The following is an 18,154-nucleotide window of genomic DNA, read 5'->3' as shown; positions in this document are numbered from 1 at the left end:
GGTAACACTGAAAAGTGACAACACTATGACAGTGGGCGCTTTCACTAAATAAAGGGGCACTTTCTCAGACCCTTTGAGAGTTAGCAAAGCCGGTACACATCTGGGCAGTGGACAATGCTGTAGAGTTGTCAGCAAGGTTCATTCTGGGCAAGAGGCATGTTCTAGTTGACATGCTAAGTCTTTATGGGCAGATTGTAGGCTCATAGTGGTTCTTACATCATTGCATGGCATAAAGGCTACAAGCCCTTTAAGATCACCAGCGCATCAACCAGTTTGCCACAGTGGAACAGGAAACTTTCAGTATTCTGTTCCCCAGTTGCAGAGTCATGGGCAGCATTTAAAGTCGACTTTCAATACTCCTAAAACATCCTGGAAACACACTCCATTTTTCCCTTCTTGATTCGCCGATTATTCAACAGGTTGACGACATTGGGTCTCAGGATGACCCTGAATGGCTTTTAAGTGGCCACACTTGGAATGGTTTCTAGATTGGTTGATGCTCCTTGTCGAGGTATGAGAGAAATACCCCAATGGTCCACCCTCCTTTGCCAGCCACATCTTCACAGGTACCATAACTCAATGGCATCTCTGGAGTCTCTTGCTCTTCACGTTTGGCTACGACCCAGCATCTCCGAAGGAAAGGCATTTTGCAAAACACTGCAAAGATGTCTAGGACTATATGGTGTGGTGGTTGAATGACGAAAATCTCATCAACGGAACACCACTTGACTTCTCTCCTCTATAAATACTACTATTCACAGATCCACTGAAGATGGGATGGGGAGCACACCTGAGGAACAAGATTGCCTCGGAAAGCTGGTTAAGAGACTCCATGTCAACCTGTTCAAAATATAAGTAGTGCTTTTAGCATTGCGTGCTTTCCAAGTTTGATGGGGGGCACTCCTTAGCATTCATTAGCTGCAACACTTCTGTAGTAGCTTAAGTACATCATGCAAGTGGAAACTGTTTCATAGTCCCTCTTTAGATTTGGCAAAAGGGGGCCCACATTAAGGAATCCAACAATGCAGTAGAGTTGTCAGCGAGGTTCATTCCTGACCAACATGCTCAGTTGACAGGGACAAGTAGTTGGAGAATAATGGTCTCCTCATCCTCAAGTAGCTTATTGCTCTGTGGGGCTCTATGTCAATAGACATGTTTAGCACGCAGCTATAACAGTATTCTGCTTCCTAGTTCCCTAGTTCCGGATCAGTCAATGACAGTGGAGGACGCCTTCCAACATCCGTGGTACAACATCGACATCTATGCTTTTGTTCCTTTCTACGTGATTTGGCGAGTGATCTATAAAGTAGGATGTTGATAGCGACGAATCTCAGAATGACCCCTCGTAGCTCCCAAGTGACAACATGCTGAATGGTATCCAAATCAGCTGATGATCATTGTAGAGGTACTGTCGTAAGATAACTACCGCAATGGTGCAACTTTCTGTGTCGGCTCCATCTGCAGAGGTACCATAACTTAGTGGCGTCCCTGTTACTTCACGGGTGGTGACTGTCAGCATTCATGAGCTCAAGGCTTTGCGAGACACTGCACAAGGGATATCTGGATATCTGCTAAAATTCTCTTCAGTTGTCTACTAGGGAAAATGGGGCATCTTCCTATACTGGTGTTGTAGAAAGGATACTTCTCTGATTGGAGCTCCTTTGCAGTTAATAGCCGATTTCCTTGTCTACTTTTATTGGGAGCTCTTCTCAGTCTCGGTGGTGAAAGGCTATCGCTTGGCTTTAAGCCAAATCTTCTGACTGAAGATCTTGGACCTTTCGTCTTTATGGGAGCAGTCTGTGCTTATAAGGAGCTTCCAGTAGTCTTGACCTTCCCAGGAACTTGGACCACTAGCGTGGGAATGTTACCCAAGTTCTCGCATCCCTCATGAGCCCACTGTTGAAGCTCTTAAAAGAGGCGTAAATCATGCTGCTAATAAAGGACTCAGATTTGTATAGTTAAAAACAATAAATATTTCTTTTTTTTGTGCATAACATTTTACCACATAATAGGTATCTTCAGTGCTGATCACAGAAGATACAACTAGATCATTGAAGTCCTTTTCAGTCTGCTGAGGAGCTGCTTTGAGCTTACACCTATGACTGTATGTCTGCACAAGTAAAGAACACTTATTATGAGAGTTCTTGATATTCCTATAATAAACTAGTTTTATAGGGGGTACATATCCAAGGTATCAATTAGAAATTTTTTTGACTGTTGAGAGGGATATACAGTACTCACTTTGAAGAGAACTCTTGTTACTAATAAAAAAAGAGAAATTACTTGCTTCTTACTAGTAGTGTGTGAAGTTGTAAGTAAATTAAAGGGTTTAGTGTTTATAAAAGCAAATATTCATAATAAATTTACTATTTTATGGTTTCATAATCTGTTAAATAATTTGGTACTTTAAATATTAAATTTAAATTAAAACAAATTTTAAATGACAACTGAAATTAAATTACTTGTTATTCTAGTAATTAAAGCAAATGACTATTGAACAAGTTTCATTCCAATATTTTGTACCTACAAGTTGGTAATAGCTGCTACAATGTCAATGCATGAAAAATCTAGTTTGATGTATTTTGTTGACATTTTACTTGAAAATAAAATATTTATCCTAATATGACAGTATTTGAGTTTTTCACACCTCCTAAATTAAAACTGGAAAATATTCATACCTCCTAAATTAAAACTGGAAAACAAATTTCAGGAAAATTTACAAAGAAATTAGTTCATAATTAAAAATACAGCCAAAAATTATTTTATGTAAAAGAGAAAAATATGTTACGATATATTACCCATCTTCACAGGTTGAGGTAGGGTCACACTTTCACACTATTTCACATCACTACCTAGTAAACAATATAGAGATTATACATTTATGAACCAATCTAAACAGGTTGAGATGGATCGCACTTTCAAACTCCGCCACACCAGCCTGCAAAGTAAATATAGACTTTATACATACATCTAAGAAACAAGTTATTTTACTATACTATACATCTTTAATCCTAATCAGAGAAAATGATAGTGCCACAGCACAAAAATGAAGGATAATCCTACTCCAAGTAATTGGTGAGCGCTAAAGCAGAAAGGGATAACTAATTCAAGAAAATGGTAGGCACTAAAACAAAAGGGTTAACTTCAACCCTTTTACCCCCAGGCTATTTGGAACTTTCCAACCCTTAACCCTCAGGCGTTTTTTTTTTTTCAAGCACATTTTGCAATGTATATTTTTTAAATTGCTCTAACAGCCTTAATTTTCATCATAGAGAGGTCAGGTTGGTCTCATTCTTTTGGAAAATGCCTGAAATATCTCAAAATTATCAAAAATATGCAAATAAAATGTAAATAGCAGTTTTTTGCAAGAACGTACCAGTACATCCATGGGGGTGTAAAGGGATGAGTTTTGTAAAACGTACCATAACGTCCATTGGGGATAAAAGGGTTATTAACAGCCAAATAAGTGAGAGGATAAAACAAAAAGTTGAAATTACAATCATACCAAAATGAAAATGGCAAAAGTTAAAATTACAATCCTACCAAAATGAAAATTACAAAAGTTAAAATTACAATCCTACCAAAATGAAAATGACAAAAGTACAAATCCAGTGACCTAAAAAACATTGTTACATCTTCAGATTATTCTACTCTCTTAGCATCCATTCCAACTCGTGAATGTAGACCTTTGGTTGGTGAATCCCTTAACAGGAATCTGGCTTAAATAAGTGCCTTATGCAAATGATGGGGCATGAAGATGAACCCAAACAAACTCAAATTAGGCTTGTAAGTGGGCCGAGGGCAGTGGCACATCTAGATCTTCAATTGCACAAAAAATTGGCTTATCAAGTTATTGAGAAAGTCTTAGGATTTACAGTGACTAATCTATCCTCAGGAATTTTTTAAATTCTTTCATTCTACCTTGTTTAAAGGCTAAAAGGCAGCTCATGAATGGCAGAGGCAAGGGACAGTGACATTGCCCTATCAAGTAGAACAATGCTGTAAAGACTTACCATATATACATATGATCAGTGTTCAAGCCCCTCTCCACCCAAGCTAGAAGTAAGGAGGGCCAGGCAATGGATGCTGATGACTCGGCAGATAGAGCCATAGGCTCCCCCAAACCCCTCATCCTTAGCTCACATCGATGGTGAAATTATAGTGACCAAAGAAACTAACGACTTTGAGCAGGAATCGAACCCCAGTCTGGCGTTCACCAGTCAGGGACATTACCACATTGGCCACCACAAACCCAAGTATTGTTCTCCTGTCTGGTCTTCAACTGCTGACTCATCATAATTTGTTGGATAAAAACATCGGTCTATTAAATTCCTTATTCCTGATCTAGTACTGTCGTTCATTTAGTTTTTTATGCATGTTGCATAAGATTTTTCATAATTCTGATCATCCTTTGGATTCAGAACTTCCTATACAGTACCACCGTGTACGTAGGACTTGGTATGCAGTTGATTCGAGTGGTCTTGTCTTCATCATAAGGCTCAATACTACATAGTATTTTAGAAAGCGTTATTCCAGATGTGACCAGGTTGTGGAATGATCTGCCAGTTGAATCTGTAGAAACAGAAGTTCAAACTTTTTGTAAATACTTTTCTATTGGACAGGTTAATATTGTTATAGATCTTATATTTCAATTTATTTTCTTTATACTATATACAGTTTATTTTCTATTTTCTTCTTTCTCTCCCCATGGGTAATTTCCCTTGGAGCCCTTGGACAAGTAGCATTTTACTTCTCCAAACAGTGTTGCAGCTTAGCTATTAATGATAATAATGCCATGGAAAAATATCAAAAAACGGACTTTAGACCTTTGCAATTATTGAGCTGTTCACCTGTTAAGGACCAGAGCTAGTTATGCTAACTAGCTCCCAAGGAACAGAACAATCTTTGGTTACTCAAACTCGTAATCATTCTTCTTTCATTTAAAGGACTGAAACAGCTTGTCTCAAATACCTTGGTCCCTTATTTACTAATAACTCGAGCCAACCATCAGTTGCATATACAGTACTCATAAAATATATGAGCCACTGAAATTTTCATAACTGGTTCCTTACTTTTTCTCTTTCTCTCTGCTTGAAAGGCAGTAAATCATTTAATGATTATGGAAGCACTTTTCTAAAAAGGTTCATGTAATATTGAGTTTACGACTAGCCACAATTCTCTTTAGGAAGCTTGCCCGCATTGGATTTGTAGGGTGCTAGCCAGGAAGAGCAACATTAAGCAGAAAAATTATTTCCTAGGCAAACATAAACCTAATAATGTACCTAAGTAAGAGGATTATCCTTTCAATTTGAACCTAATAACAATGGGCTACTCTTAAATATTTTAATCTAATGTCTGAGAAAGAAGCAATGATAGGGCATATCAACCCTTCAATTCCTCCCTATTTCAGAATGGAAACTGAGAAGATCTTACCACTTTGATTTCCCCTTCCTCAGCTTGCCAATTAAATTACAGTAATGAGGCTTCATCTCGATACTAAACACACCAATATCAGAATTTCTTAAAAGTAATTTGTATTTTTCTTAGCTATACAAAACAGGCCTTTAAATAGGGGAATACTGTATAGCTACAGCTTGCACTGGAACAGCCACTGAATCATTAATTAGGAAGTTATAATTACTGACAGGTGGTGTGTGGTAGGCCCAACTATGTGCCAGTCAGGTGGACTAACAATTTTTACCTTAGGCCTGGGATTGAGATTGGTGGTTGAGGCTGGAAGTGTAACTTAAAGAACTCAAGTTTGTATGGCTGAGAAAACTACAAATCAATTTACAAATTTGATTTGTTCCCACACAAAAACTTTTCATCCACTCTATAGGAGACTCTTATTAGGTGGAGGAAATCCCTATGAACAAAATTCTGGCTGGTTCAACTTCTTTGTCAGTGTCAATCTGCCTGCTCCTGTAAAGGAGTAAAGGTGATGACTGCCACAACGTCCTAACAGCTTAAGCATTGCGATGATCACCCAGTACCTAGCCATTCTCTGGTATTCAGTCAATGGAGAAACCTATTTCCCTGTTCGGGATATGGTCAATGTAAACATAGCTCAAGACAAGCAAGGGGTTGTCATGCATTTGTCCGTCCTCCGCCTTGTTAAAGAAAGCTAGGGGAGATACTTCCAAACAGACCCTGTCAGAAAAGAAGGGTTGCTCGGTTACAAGGCTTACATTTCCGGTCCAGCAAACAATGATTAGCACAGCTGCTCCCCAAAGGAAGGGAAAGAAGTAATCGTAGAAGCCACCCGCCCTACTTTCATTCTCAGATTCATGCAATAACCATTATCTAAAGATGAGATGCTATTTTTCCCGTGAGAGAGCTGGTCTGGCCACACAGCCTGTTGATCGGCCACCACAGAGACTAAGATGAAGGTATCCAGGGACTAATGGTTCTACTCTTGCAAATAACGGAGGTGCAGATCGTTTGGGCTTTCCAAACTCCTGCCTTTAATATCTGTGTCACTGACAGGTTCTTCCTGCAGGCTAGTGTGGAGCCAATACCCCTAATTTTGTGAGTTTTGCTCAAGCTGGGCCCGCACCCTTTCTGCTGGTTGAGGGATACGCTAATTTAATGGTCACACAAAGCCGGAAAGAAAAAAGCATCTGGATATCTTCCTCTTGACCCTGCCCACGTCAAAATATCTCTGATATTCAGGTCTGAAGCACCAAGTTCTCTTCAGGTTGCAATGCAAAGCCTTTACTGGACAGAGAAGAGACTTCTCTAGATTACCAATGGACAATTTTTTCAAGAGAAGACATGGAGAAGGACTTTAACCTGGCCCCGTGCTCTACGGGGTTCTGCAATTTGACAACAAACTTTTGCACACAATTGAAAGAGACCTTTCATCCTTCGGAACGTCCAGTTATGTACGAAATACCGTGAAATGAAGTTCCCTAATTCACTTTGCTGATTCCAAAGCTAACAAGAAAATAGTCTAATAGTCAGATCTCTGTCTGACCACCTTTTCAAGTACTCATAAGGAGCACACATAACACACCACTTCAGGAACCTGCATTACCAGGAAGGAAATGACAAATTTACAATAAATTGTATTTTTCATAACTATCCAAACCTGAAGCTCTTCATGTAGGAGTATTATTTTGGAGATGGCTGAAACCGGCCATTAACCCTTTTACCCCCAGGCTCTTTGGAAATTTCCAACCCTTAACCCCCAGGGGGTTATTTTTTTCCCAGCACATTTTGTAGTATATTTTTTTTCAAATTGCTCTAACAGCCTTAATTTTTGTCATAGAGAGGTCAGGTTGGTCTCATTCTCTTGGAAAATGCCTGAATTTTCTCAAAAAATTATCAAAAATATGAAAAAAAAAATTTTATAGCATTTTTTTGCAACGACATACCGGTACGTCCATGGGGGTAAAGGGATGGGTTTTGTGAAACGTACCAGTACGTCCTTTGGGGGTAAAAGGGTTAAAGCTTATCGAGGTGTAACTACCCTCTGCTAGTCAGCGAAGGGGCGGAGTTCCCTCTGCTAGTTAGCGAAGGGGGGGAGGGGAGTTGTGGGGGTGGACTAACCACCTAGCTCACACCAGCACTAGTAAACCACCATTACTTTGCAAATGCAGCAGGACTTCTGGGGGAAGGTGATGGAGGAGGAAGAAGAAGAGCAACAGCAAAAAAATCCAAAAAAAAATTATAAAAACCAGAAAAATAAAAAAAAAGCAGCAGCAACACCAGGAGGAGGGGGAGGAAGAAGAGCAGCAGCAAAATAAAAAATCCACCCCCCCCCCAAAAAAAAAAGCAGCAGCACCAGGAGGAGAAGGAGGAAGAGGAGCAGCAGCAGAAAAAAATAAAAAAATCACAAAAATAAAAAATTTTAAATAATTTTTATTTTTCCTAACATACTTACCGAGAACTACTTTCTTTTAGGAGATCACTGGTTATCTCTCTCTGCCGACCAGAGTTTTGAATAGTTATCCCCCCCGCTCCGCGCCCTCAGTAGCTTTAAAAAAAAAAAAAAAAAAAATAAGAAAAAAGGCAGCAGCAACACCAGGAGGAGCAGGAGGAAGAAGAGCAGCAGCATAAAAATCCAAAAATAATATGAAAACCAGAAAAAAAGAGCAGCAGGAGGAAGAGGAGGAGGAAGAGGAGCAGCACCACAAAAAGATCCCCCCCCCCAAAAAAAAAACTAGCACCAGCACCAAGAGAAGAAGGAAGAGGAGCAGCAGCAGCAGAAAAAAAATAAAATCATCCAAAAAAAAAAGAAAAAAGGAAAAAAAAAAAAAAAAACAGCAGCAGCAGCACCAAGAGGAGAAAGTGGCAGATGAGCAGCAGCTAATAAAAAATTAAAAAATGACAAATTCGTAGATAATTTGTATTTTTCCTAACGATACAAACCACGCTATTTACATGGGGGGTGATTCACACCCCATGTAAATAGCGTGGTTTGTATTCAGTTACGGAACAAATAAAATATAAAAATCGGAAAAAGAAACCAGCAACACCAGGAGGAAGAAGAGCAACAGCATAAAAAAAAATTCAAAAATAAAATATAAAAGCCCAAAAATGCATAAAAAAAAGGGCAGCAGCAGGACCAAGAGTAAAACGAGGAAGAGGAGGAGCAGCAGAAAAGAATTAAAAAATCCCAAAAAAATTTAAAAACTAGAAAATCCAAAAAATATAAAAACTATAAAATACATAAGATTCGTGGAAGACCCTAAAGGATTTGCTCTGCAGAGGGAAAAAATCTCTGCTTTTTCTAGTATGCTATGTTCCCTGGTGGAGTCGTGCAGGGGCTTCGTCAGGTGTAAACAAATGGTCAGATATCTAGATCTATTCTTTCGGATACTAACCTTCGGGTGGTTCCGATTGAATAACCTAGAAGACTGGCTCTGCAGAGGGGAAGAGCGGAAATTCTTCTAGTATGCAGTCAGGTCCTTATAGGGGGGACCAGAGAAATCAGGATAGGAAAAAAGCTGAATCTTTTGAAGGGAGATACACCTGGAGATCAATGAAAAAAAGGGCAGCAGTAACACCAGGAGGAGGAAAAGGAGTAGCATAAAAAAATTAAAAAAAAAAGGCCGTAGCAACACCAGGAGAAGAAGGAGGAAGAGGAGCAGCAGCATAAAAAAAATAAAAAAATCCAAAAAGATATAAAAAACCAGAAAATGCAAAAATAAAAAAAAAATATTAAAAAAAAGCAGCAACAGCAGGAGGAGGATAAAGAGCTCAAGATTTGAATGGGCACTGTCATAGGACAGACCATGTCGCTCGCCAACTCTCTTGGCAGAGGCCAGGGCTAGGAGAAAGACTGTCTTTGGGGTCAAGTCACGATCTGATGCTTGACGAACAGGTTCTTACGGTGCTCCTTGGAGAAGTCATACGCATTGTTGCGTCCATTACCCTTCCACTGAGCTCTAGCAAGGTGGGTGGGTGAACTCTTCTGCCGGACGAAAGTAGGAAATGTTAACTCCATTCACTTTAAAAACGAGGCTAGAGCCGATCGATAGCCTTTCACTGCCGACACTGAAAGTTTTTCCTCCTTGAGGTACTGTACACTGAAAACTTCGCTATTGTTGGAATAGTACCACTGAGAGGAGGGATACCCCGTCCACGACGCCAACCATAAAAGATGACCACTTTGCCAGATATACCTAGGCAGACAACTCCCAGAGGTATCCTGCCATTCTCTTTGCAACTGGTCTCAAAAAGCCTTCCTTAGTGGGGAGTTGCCCGACAACCTCCAGGCGTGAAAATGAAGAGATGGAATCAATCAATGGAAAATCTCCATGTTTGATTTCTGAGTAGATCTGAAGTGAAGAAAACTCTCTGTGCCTTCTGTGAGCAGGTGCTGAGGTCCAGGAAAAATTCTGCATGTTGCTACAACAGAGCTACTAGGGTAATTGATAGATCTTAAGACTTTGTTTAGAAAGCTACTTACAAGGCCAAAGGGGGTGAACGCGTTGATTTCCTTTCTGTCTGACGGATGTTGAAATGCGTCTTGTCCGACTCCCTGGGTGCCCGGTACTAGAGAGCAGTACACCGGAAGTTTCCTGTTTAGGGACGTAGCAAACAGGTTGATCGTAAGCGAACCCCACAAAGTCAAAACCTTGTTGGCTAACAGTCATTTCAAAGACTATTCGGAGCCTACTATCTGAGTTCTGCTCAGATTGTCCACCAGCACTTTCTTCTGGCCTGGAATGAAACAGACTGATATCACTACCGAGTTGTCTTCACTCCATCTAAAGATTCCCACAGCTAGCTGCCGTGAAAAGTACGTCCTAGTTTGTCTCTGTGTGACATCACCATAGTGTTGTTGTTCATTCTACTACCCCTCTAGTTTTAAAGATTTTAGAATGGCTTTTTATTATTGGACTGAGAGGTATAATGGTTCAATTTTGTTGGGTTCCAGCACACGTAGGTGTGTCTGGGAATGAGAAGGCAGATTTACTGGCGAAGAATGCTTCGTTCGAGTTGCTACCAAGAAGGTATCCCATTCCCTGTAATGATTTCCAACCTCACATCAAGAAATTGTCTTGTAATAAATGGCAACAGCACTGGGATAGTCTAAATGGCAATAAAATGAGAGAAGTAACAAATGTTATATCTCCTTGGAGGTATAACATGATGCCCCAAAAATGGGAGACGACTCTTTGTCGTCTCCGTATTGGTCACACTCGGTTGACACACTAGTTTCTTCTGAAGGGCCAACACAACACTGTATTGTGACGACTGTTTAGTACCTTTAACAGCGAGGCATTTGTTGACCGAATGCCCTAATTATAACAACTTAAGAAATAGATATCTACTTGAAGCTCGAGGTGTGGATGGTAGGTTCATCCTTGTCAAGATTCTTGGACATGATGAGTTCTACTATGTGGGCGGCATTTTTAGATTTATTTCAGAAGTAGGTCTTCTGAAAACTAATTTCTATAATGACATTCAACTTTTATGGTTTTAATTGAATATTCTATTAATTTTTATATAAAATAAATGATATCAGCATCAATGACATTAGATGTCAGGGTGCCTAAAAACTTTAAATCAATCAATCAATCCTCAGCACTACGGAGTGCCCTGAAAGGAGATGATGGAATATTTTGAGGGCAAGTAAGGCTTCCCTCATTTCCAAGAGGTTTATGTGACACTGTCGCTCGTTGCGCAGCAGGTGAGATCTCCCCACACTTCTTTTGATGCGTCTATGCAGAGAAATAAATACGTGAGGGAGAGAGGCCTACTTCCCTCAGCAGGTTGGTGTCTGACACTTATCACTTAGGTCTCTCCTACTCTAGACCTACCGGCAATGAGGTGTTCAGTGGGTCGAGGTGCTGAGACCAAATGTTCTCAGATGCCACAACAGAGAACAAATACATAGATGGCCGTTGGGAACCAACTTCTCTAGAGAAGTTAGATATCCCACCAGCGTTTGCCAAAGGCCTGCTGGCAACTTGTCCTGTGAGAGAAAGGGTTGAGCTACTACTCTCAGTCTCATTACTTGTTCCTAGGATGGGAAAACTGCATAATTTGGTTATGATTTTTATTCCTATAAATACCCTCTCTTGAGAAGGTTGCAGGTGTAAAATTTTGTAATTTATCACAATCCCCAGATCCTTGTTGTTGTTGTTGAAGATTGCCTGGCCCTTTTGGCCAGACACGGGCTTTTGCAATCTTGCAGCCCGTAGTGGTAAAAGGCGAGAAGCCTGTCTCGGTGGAGGAGAAGGGTGTCCTTCGAGTCTGCTAGAACAAGCCAATTGTCTAGATAACAAGGAAGACAAATTGGCATTTCTTGAGAGCCCAGGTGGACACTAGAGTAAATACCTGAAGTACTATGGACAAGCTGAAGCACAGCACCTTGAACTGATATATCTATCTGCTTAATGTGAATCTCAGGTACTGTACTTCCTTGAGGAGGGATGAATGAGGATCTGAAAGAACGCATCCTTGAGGTCTAACGATAACAAGAAGTCCTCTGGTCTGACAGCTTGCTTGACCATCTGGGCTGTCTCCATCTTGAATAGAGTTTGTTGGACAAACTTATTCAGGGCTGAGCGGTTGATGCCTAATCTCCAGCTCCAAGCTGCCTTTTCTACAAGAAATAACCAGACTGTACAAGCCTGAAGTCCCGTCCGGGAACTCTTGGAGAGCGTCCTTCCCTAGCTCGGTCTGGACTTTGGCTCGAAGGGCCTGTTCCTTCGCGAATCCCTTCTTGTAGGAATCTGACACCGTCGGATGTAGGGTCAGAGGAGAGTGAGAGAGCATGAACGTAAAGATGCATCCCTCTTTGAGTACGAAGACTGACCAAGGTTCGGCCCCATGGAGTATTACCTCTGCCATTAAGATAACTAGTGACCTAGATGGCACGTAGACCTTTGTCAGACAGAGGAGCTAGATAACACACCCACCTCGCTAGTGCTCAGTGAATGAGTGCGCAATGTTCCCTCGCGAGATTCGAACCAGAGTATCCTCGTATGACCTGCTTATCGCAGAAACCTGGTGGGTAGCGTTATGCGCTCCTAGAGGAGGAGGCATTTGCTCGTAAAAGTCAAGTAAGGCTGTGGGAGACGGGTTGTGCCAGCAACCTATCCGGGAGGAAATAGTTTTCCCTTATCGGAAACTGGGATTTGCTCTGGGCTACCTGGTCAGCCAACTACCCAGTAGGGTAGCCAACATCTCCTAGAGACTGTGTCTGTTGCTCTACCCCAAAGGATTGGCCAGTTCAATAGAGAGGAACAAGGAACCTTGACTCTCATGAAAAAGGTCAATTCTCATCGGTTACTGCCAGGGGGCTGAGAGATTGCCTAGCAAGTAAACATCTCAAGTTGACTGATGTCGAGACGTGCAACCAGTTTCAAGCTACTGCTCTGTAGGGGGTAATCATGTCCTCCAACTGCCTTGAATCCAATGGGAGTTGGCCGTGTAAGCATGCTTACAGATCGGTAACACCAGAAAACAGTACTCAGTACTCTCTAGAAAAAGATGGTATTATAACGAATCTCTTAAGCGATCGCTATCAAGCAAGAGACTGGTTGTTAAAGACCGATAGCATACAACTACTTCCGAAAGGCTAAATGATAACGTATCTTTAATCCATTGTCAGACAGGTAATTATAAGCATAAGTCCAGCTACGAACCAGTAACTCAGACCGCCAAGGCGGGATGAACATACGGATGTAGTCCAATGAAGAAGCGTAGTCTCACATGCAAGGGCTTGTTAGCCCAGACGTAAAGATCACAGACACTAGGCAGGTTTGTCCAAGCTTCCAAGCCAATGCTGGAGAGCACTAGGGAGTGCTAGCAAATGCTGGCAGGCATTACAGAATGCTGCCGTGCATTAGCGAACACTGCCAGGTGTTAGTGAACGCTGGCAAGCGCCAGTGAGTAGGGAGTTGACTCTTACCTGTAAGAATTGGTACAGGTAATGTGTTGAGATACTAAGGCAAGCAACCTGGGTTGCTCGCAGACTTTCGTCAGGCAGAAGAGCTTGCCCGCCCACCTTGCTAGAGCTCAGTGGATGGGTACGCAATAATGTGCATGACTTCTCTACGAAACTAAGGTCTTTGTGAGGTACCCATGCTCATCTTAACCCCCCACACGGGGTTGGGGAGTAGCCTTATGTCATCCCATCGAAAGGGAACGAAAAAGGCTGTGTTGGACTTCTAAACAGCAGTTTATTCCTTGTAAGAGGTTGAAACCATGAGGCACAGGTCCCGAAGGGCTTGGCCATACAATAATCCTGAAGAGTTATAATCTACAAGCAGTTTCTCCCTTGCAAGAGGTTGAAACCCATAGGACAGAACAGAGCTCCAAGAGCTTTGTCATGTTCAACATTTAGTTTACAATGTTGGCAATAACCCCAAAGATTTATAGCCCACGAGAATCATCGATGGGAAAGGCAGCGACAGCAAGCGGCCGGCAGGCATCACAACACAAACTTTCCCCTTAGGTTACAGTATTGGTAACTGGACTCTTAGACAGGAAGGATATCTAAAAAATTATAATCCTTAAAACTATTTTTTTCAATATTAAAACAATATAAAAAAATAAGTTATAACTATAGCATACCACATGAAACCAAAAAAAAAAAAAAAAAAAAAAAATTTGCCATAACGTAGAAAAACCCAAATGGAATACATGCATATAATTGTGTGTGCCAACACTGACACCGTTGTCCACACAGCCGCACAATAAAATGAATATTTAAACAGCATTTTTGCCACAGTCCATGGATCGACACTAAACTCCAGGTAATCAAAATCCGGTTAATATATGATAGTTTAATTGCTAGCGAAAATGAAATTCGCTATAAGAAATGGACGAGTGCTGGCTAGTTTGTTGTTTTTTTCTATATGTTTAATGGGGGCTGAGGCATAATAAATTACATATTAGTCAATTTGAATGTGAAGTATGTTTTTCACTCAAAGTCCATTGTTTACATTTGAGAGACTGAGGGGAACTTATTGCACATGCGTTTTTTCCCATGTATTGCGGAGCTTTCTGTGCATTTACAATGACGTATCTGTCAGGTGGTTTTTTAAACCAATTAACAGCTTACAAGTACTTCTTCATAAGTTCCTGGATGTTGTTCTACAACAGCCATTATTTTCTCACCTAGCCTTCAGTTTTAAGTTAACCTCCATCTCGTAAAGATGTCTCGAAGAGTGAACTTATGGGAAGTACACCAATCTATTTCAAAATTAGTGTAATTACGTTTATGTCGGCAATTGATTATGATGGAAGTGCTCTCCGTTCAGTGTAAAGCTATTGTTACTCATGTGAAATTAAAAAATAACAGCGAAATAAGGCCTGACTTAATTTTCGGGGAAGGCCAGCGCATTTTCTACTGCAAAGCTTTTTTAATGATTGCCAAGACAAAAAAAAAAAAAAAAAAAAAAAGGCGACGATGTCAATCATAAGGTAAGGAATTATTTGTGATTTACTTTTTCATAATGGAAGGATTTATTTGTGATTTACTTTATCATAATCTAAGGATTTATTTGTGATTTACTTTTAGTTTGTGATCTGGGAAGGGGGTGTCCGGCAAGTGGTTGTGACCTGGGAAGGGGGTGTCCGGCTAGCGGTTGTGACCTGGGAAGGGGGTGTCCGGCTAGCATTTGTGACCTGGGAAGGGGGGTCCGGGGGGCTTGCCCCCTGCTAGGGGTTGTGACCTGGGAAGGGGGATCTGGGGGACTTGCCCCCCCAGCTAGGGGTTGTGACCTGGGAACTACTAGGTTAGGTTAGGTGGGTTTGTTAGGTTCTGTACCCTTTAACAAATCTCAAAAGATAAATAACCACGTTTTGGCCTATTTTCCACCATTTACATGAACCATATATTTTCCCAACTGATTATCTTGGGGTTATTTTGCATTTCTGACCAATATTATTGCTGCAAATCACGCGTTTAAATTTCCCCACCCTAAAAAAACAGGTTTCCCACTGGGGTCCCTCATAATTGTCTTTACATAAGGGGGTCCAAAAACTCATGAACGGGTCGTTTGCCCCAATAATCATGGTCATAAACGGGTGGTTTGCCCCAATAATCATGGTCATAAACGGGTGGTTTGCCCCAATAATCATGGTCAGAAACGGGTGGTTTGCCCCAATAATCATGGTCAGAAACGGGTGGTTTGCCCCAATAATCATGGTCAGAAATGCATAAAACACTGATCATAAGTATATATGGTCAGTCCCTAGGGCAGTGTTTCTGTCCCTTGCCTCCACCATTTACAGCTGCCCTTAACCTCTTAACTATCTCACTATAATTAATAAATAAAAATCAATACTATCACTCAATACCACACCAAGCTAGGATGAAATCGATGATACTTACTGATAATGACAAATGTTCCTTCCAATAACGATAGTAAATAACACAAGGTTCAAAATAAGTTCTGCCGGGATAAATAAAAACGAGCAAATAGGCTAACTGGCAACTGCTCAGACAAAATGTAAACAACCTACCGGGTCAAGTGGTAGTCATAGCCAAAGACATAGCCTCTGTAACGGCGCCCCACCTTCAATTATTCCAACATTTTACTCGCCACAAACAATCATTACATAATTGATTGATTGATTTTGAGTTTTCTGGCAGGGCAAAGCCCCCAAAAATGTAAAAATTAAACATAAAACACTGTCCTTCCATATTATTATTATTATTATTATTATTATTATTATTATTATTATTATTATTATTATTATCATTACTTGCTAACCAATAATCCTAGTTGGAAAATATGGATGCTTTAAGCCCAGGGGCTCCAACGGGGAAAATAGCCCAACGAGGAAAGGAAATAAGAAAAAATAGACTATTTCAAGAACAGCCTACTAAGTTGTTATATAGAATAATCTTATATTCAATACTTTTTCTAAAGGCCATATATCTGTTTTAGCTATAAGTCCTCAGTATTTTATTGTCAAGGTTGTTCTAAAAATCCTTTGATTATATTATATTAATATTGTGTGCTTTCCTATGGCTTCATTTCTCTTTTATTCTTCCCCAATGTTTCTCCATTGGCTAAGGTGGTTGCTGAGATTACCAGTTTCGCATGTTTTAATTCGTATTTCTAAAGTCATAGCCCATACCTCTGCCACGTTTCCATATTTCATACCTCATTTATTCCACTTTTACTTTCATTTTTCAAATACTCAATATATGATTTCCCTTTCCATTTTATTGTTCTAAATATTTACATCAGGCTACATCTGATTTCGCGCTGAATGTGAACTTTTTCAAGATTTTCACACTATGGCCAATTATTCCACTTTTACGTTCATTTTTCAAATACTCAACACATAATCTTCATATTTATTGTACTGTTCTCCTGAATATTTACATCATGCTACTTCTAATTTAGTGGTAAATATGATTTTTCCCCCAAGATTTTCATACTACTGCTATTACTAATTCGACATTCCTCATGAATGTTACACTTCTCTGACTTATGGTATTCACCTTATCTGTGATGATATAACACTTTAGGACCAAATGTTGTTTTTCATTTTCCGTCTTTTTCCCAAGGTGAGAATCTAAAAATTTCCTTCATTATATATTTTAAAATTCTTATAAATGGGAAATTTTCCCCGTTGGAGCCCTTGGGCATATAGCATCCTGCTTTTCCAACTACGGTTGTAGTTTAGACGATAAGAATAATAATAATAATAATAATGATAATAATAATAATAATAATAACAACAACAACAACAACAACAACAACAACAACAACAACAACAACAATAATAATAATAATAATGATGATAAAACTAGCATTACTATCTCTCCAAAAAAAGTAATGATTAAAATAATAATAATAATGATAATAATAATAAATATACTACTACTACTACTACTACTACTACTACTACTAATAATAATAATAATAATGATAAAACTTGCATTACTATCACTCCAAATAAAGTAATAATTAAAATAACAATAATAACAAAGCCACAAAAAGAGATAAAAAAAATCCAGAATACAGAACAGATTGCACATTCGACATCGAATCACGACCACGAACAACTGGAAAAATAATAGATCCAAATTGGATATGCCAATTTTCATCGTGATATTGGCTGTGTGACATTGGTGTTCTGTCACATATAAATTACCGGTTTATTCCATGAAAAAAAAGAGGATATACCAAACTGTTCGTAATTTCTTTTTCGACTGAATTGGAAGGATAATCTAGTTTCCTTTAATTCAATAAAATCCCTTTTTTTGATCAAACGCTGCTTTGAAAGGCGATTGGCCAAATGGATTTGGCAATGAAAAACATATTTCCTTCATGTGTATGATCGTTGATTTGCTTATAATGCTGATAAGTGCTTAAATACACATATACACACTATTTATCATCATCATCATCTCCTCCTACGCCTATTGACGCAAAGGGACTCAGTTAGATTTTGCCAGTCGTCTCTATCTTGAGCTTTAAAATCAGTATTTTTCAATTCATCATCTCCTACTTCACGCTTCATAGTCCGCAGCCACATAGGCCTGGGTCTTCCAAATGTTCTAGTGTCTTGTGGATATATAATCATCATCATCATCATCATCTCCTCCTACGCCTATTGACGCAAAGGGCCTCGGATACATTTCGCCAGTCGTCTCTATCAAGAGCTTTAAAATCAGTATTTTTCCATTCATCATCTCCTACTTCACGCTTCATAGTCTGCAGCCATG

At 39.8% G+C, this 18,154-nt stretch overlaps 1 long non-coding RNA gene across 1 annotated transcript; it reads right to left on the bottom strand.

Moving 5' to 3' along the window:
- Window positions 1-1,974: 1,974 nt before the first annotated feature.
- LOC137624607 (uncharacterized) lies at window positions 1,975-15,920 on the bottom strand. The gene is made up of 2 exons (XR_011040757.1): window positions 15,803-15,920; window positions 1,975-2,938 (listed from the first exon to the last, which is right to left on the bottom strand). It is a non-coding gene; the product is annotated as an uncharacterized lncRNA (long non-coding RNA).
- Between the last annotated feature and the right edge of the window lie 2,234 nt (window positions 15,921-18,154).

This window comes from Palaemon carinicauda, chromosome 31 (genome assembly GCF_036898095.1).
Source record: "Palaemon carinicauda isolate YSFRI2023 chromosome 31, ASM3689809v2, whole genome shotgun sequence".
Lineage (NCBI taxonomy): Eukaryota > Metazoa > Arthropoda > Malacostraca > Decapoda > Palaemonidae > Palaemon > Palaemon carinicauda.
Note: the sequence above shows the minus strand (reverse complement) of the source record. Positions and strands in the feature narration are given on the sequence as shown.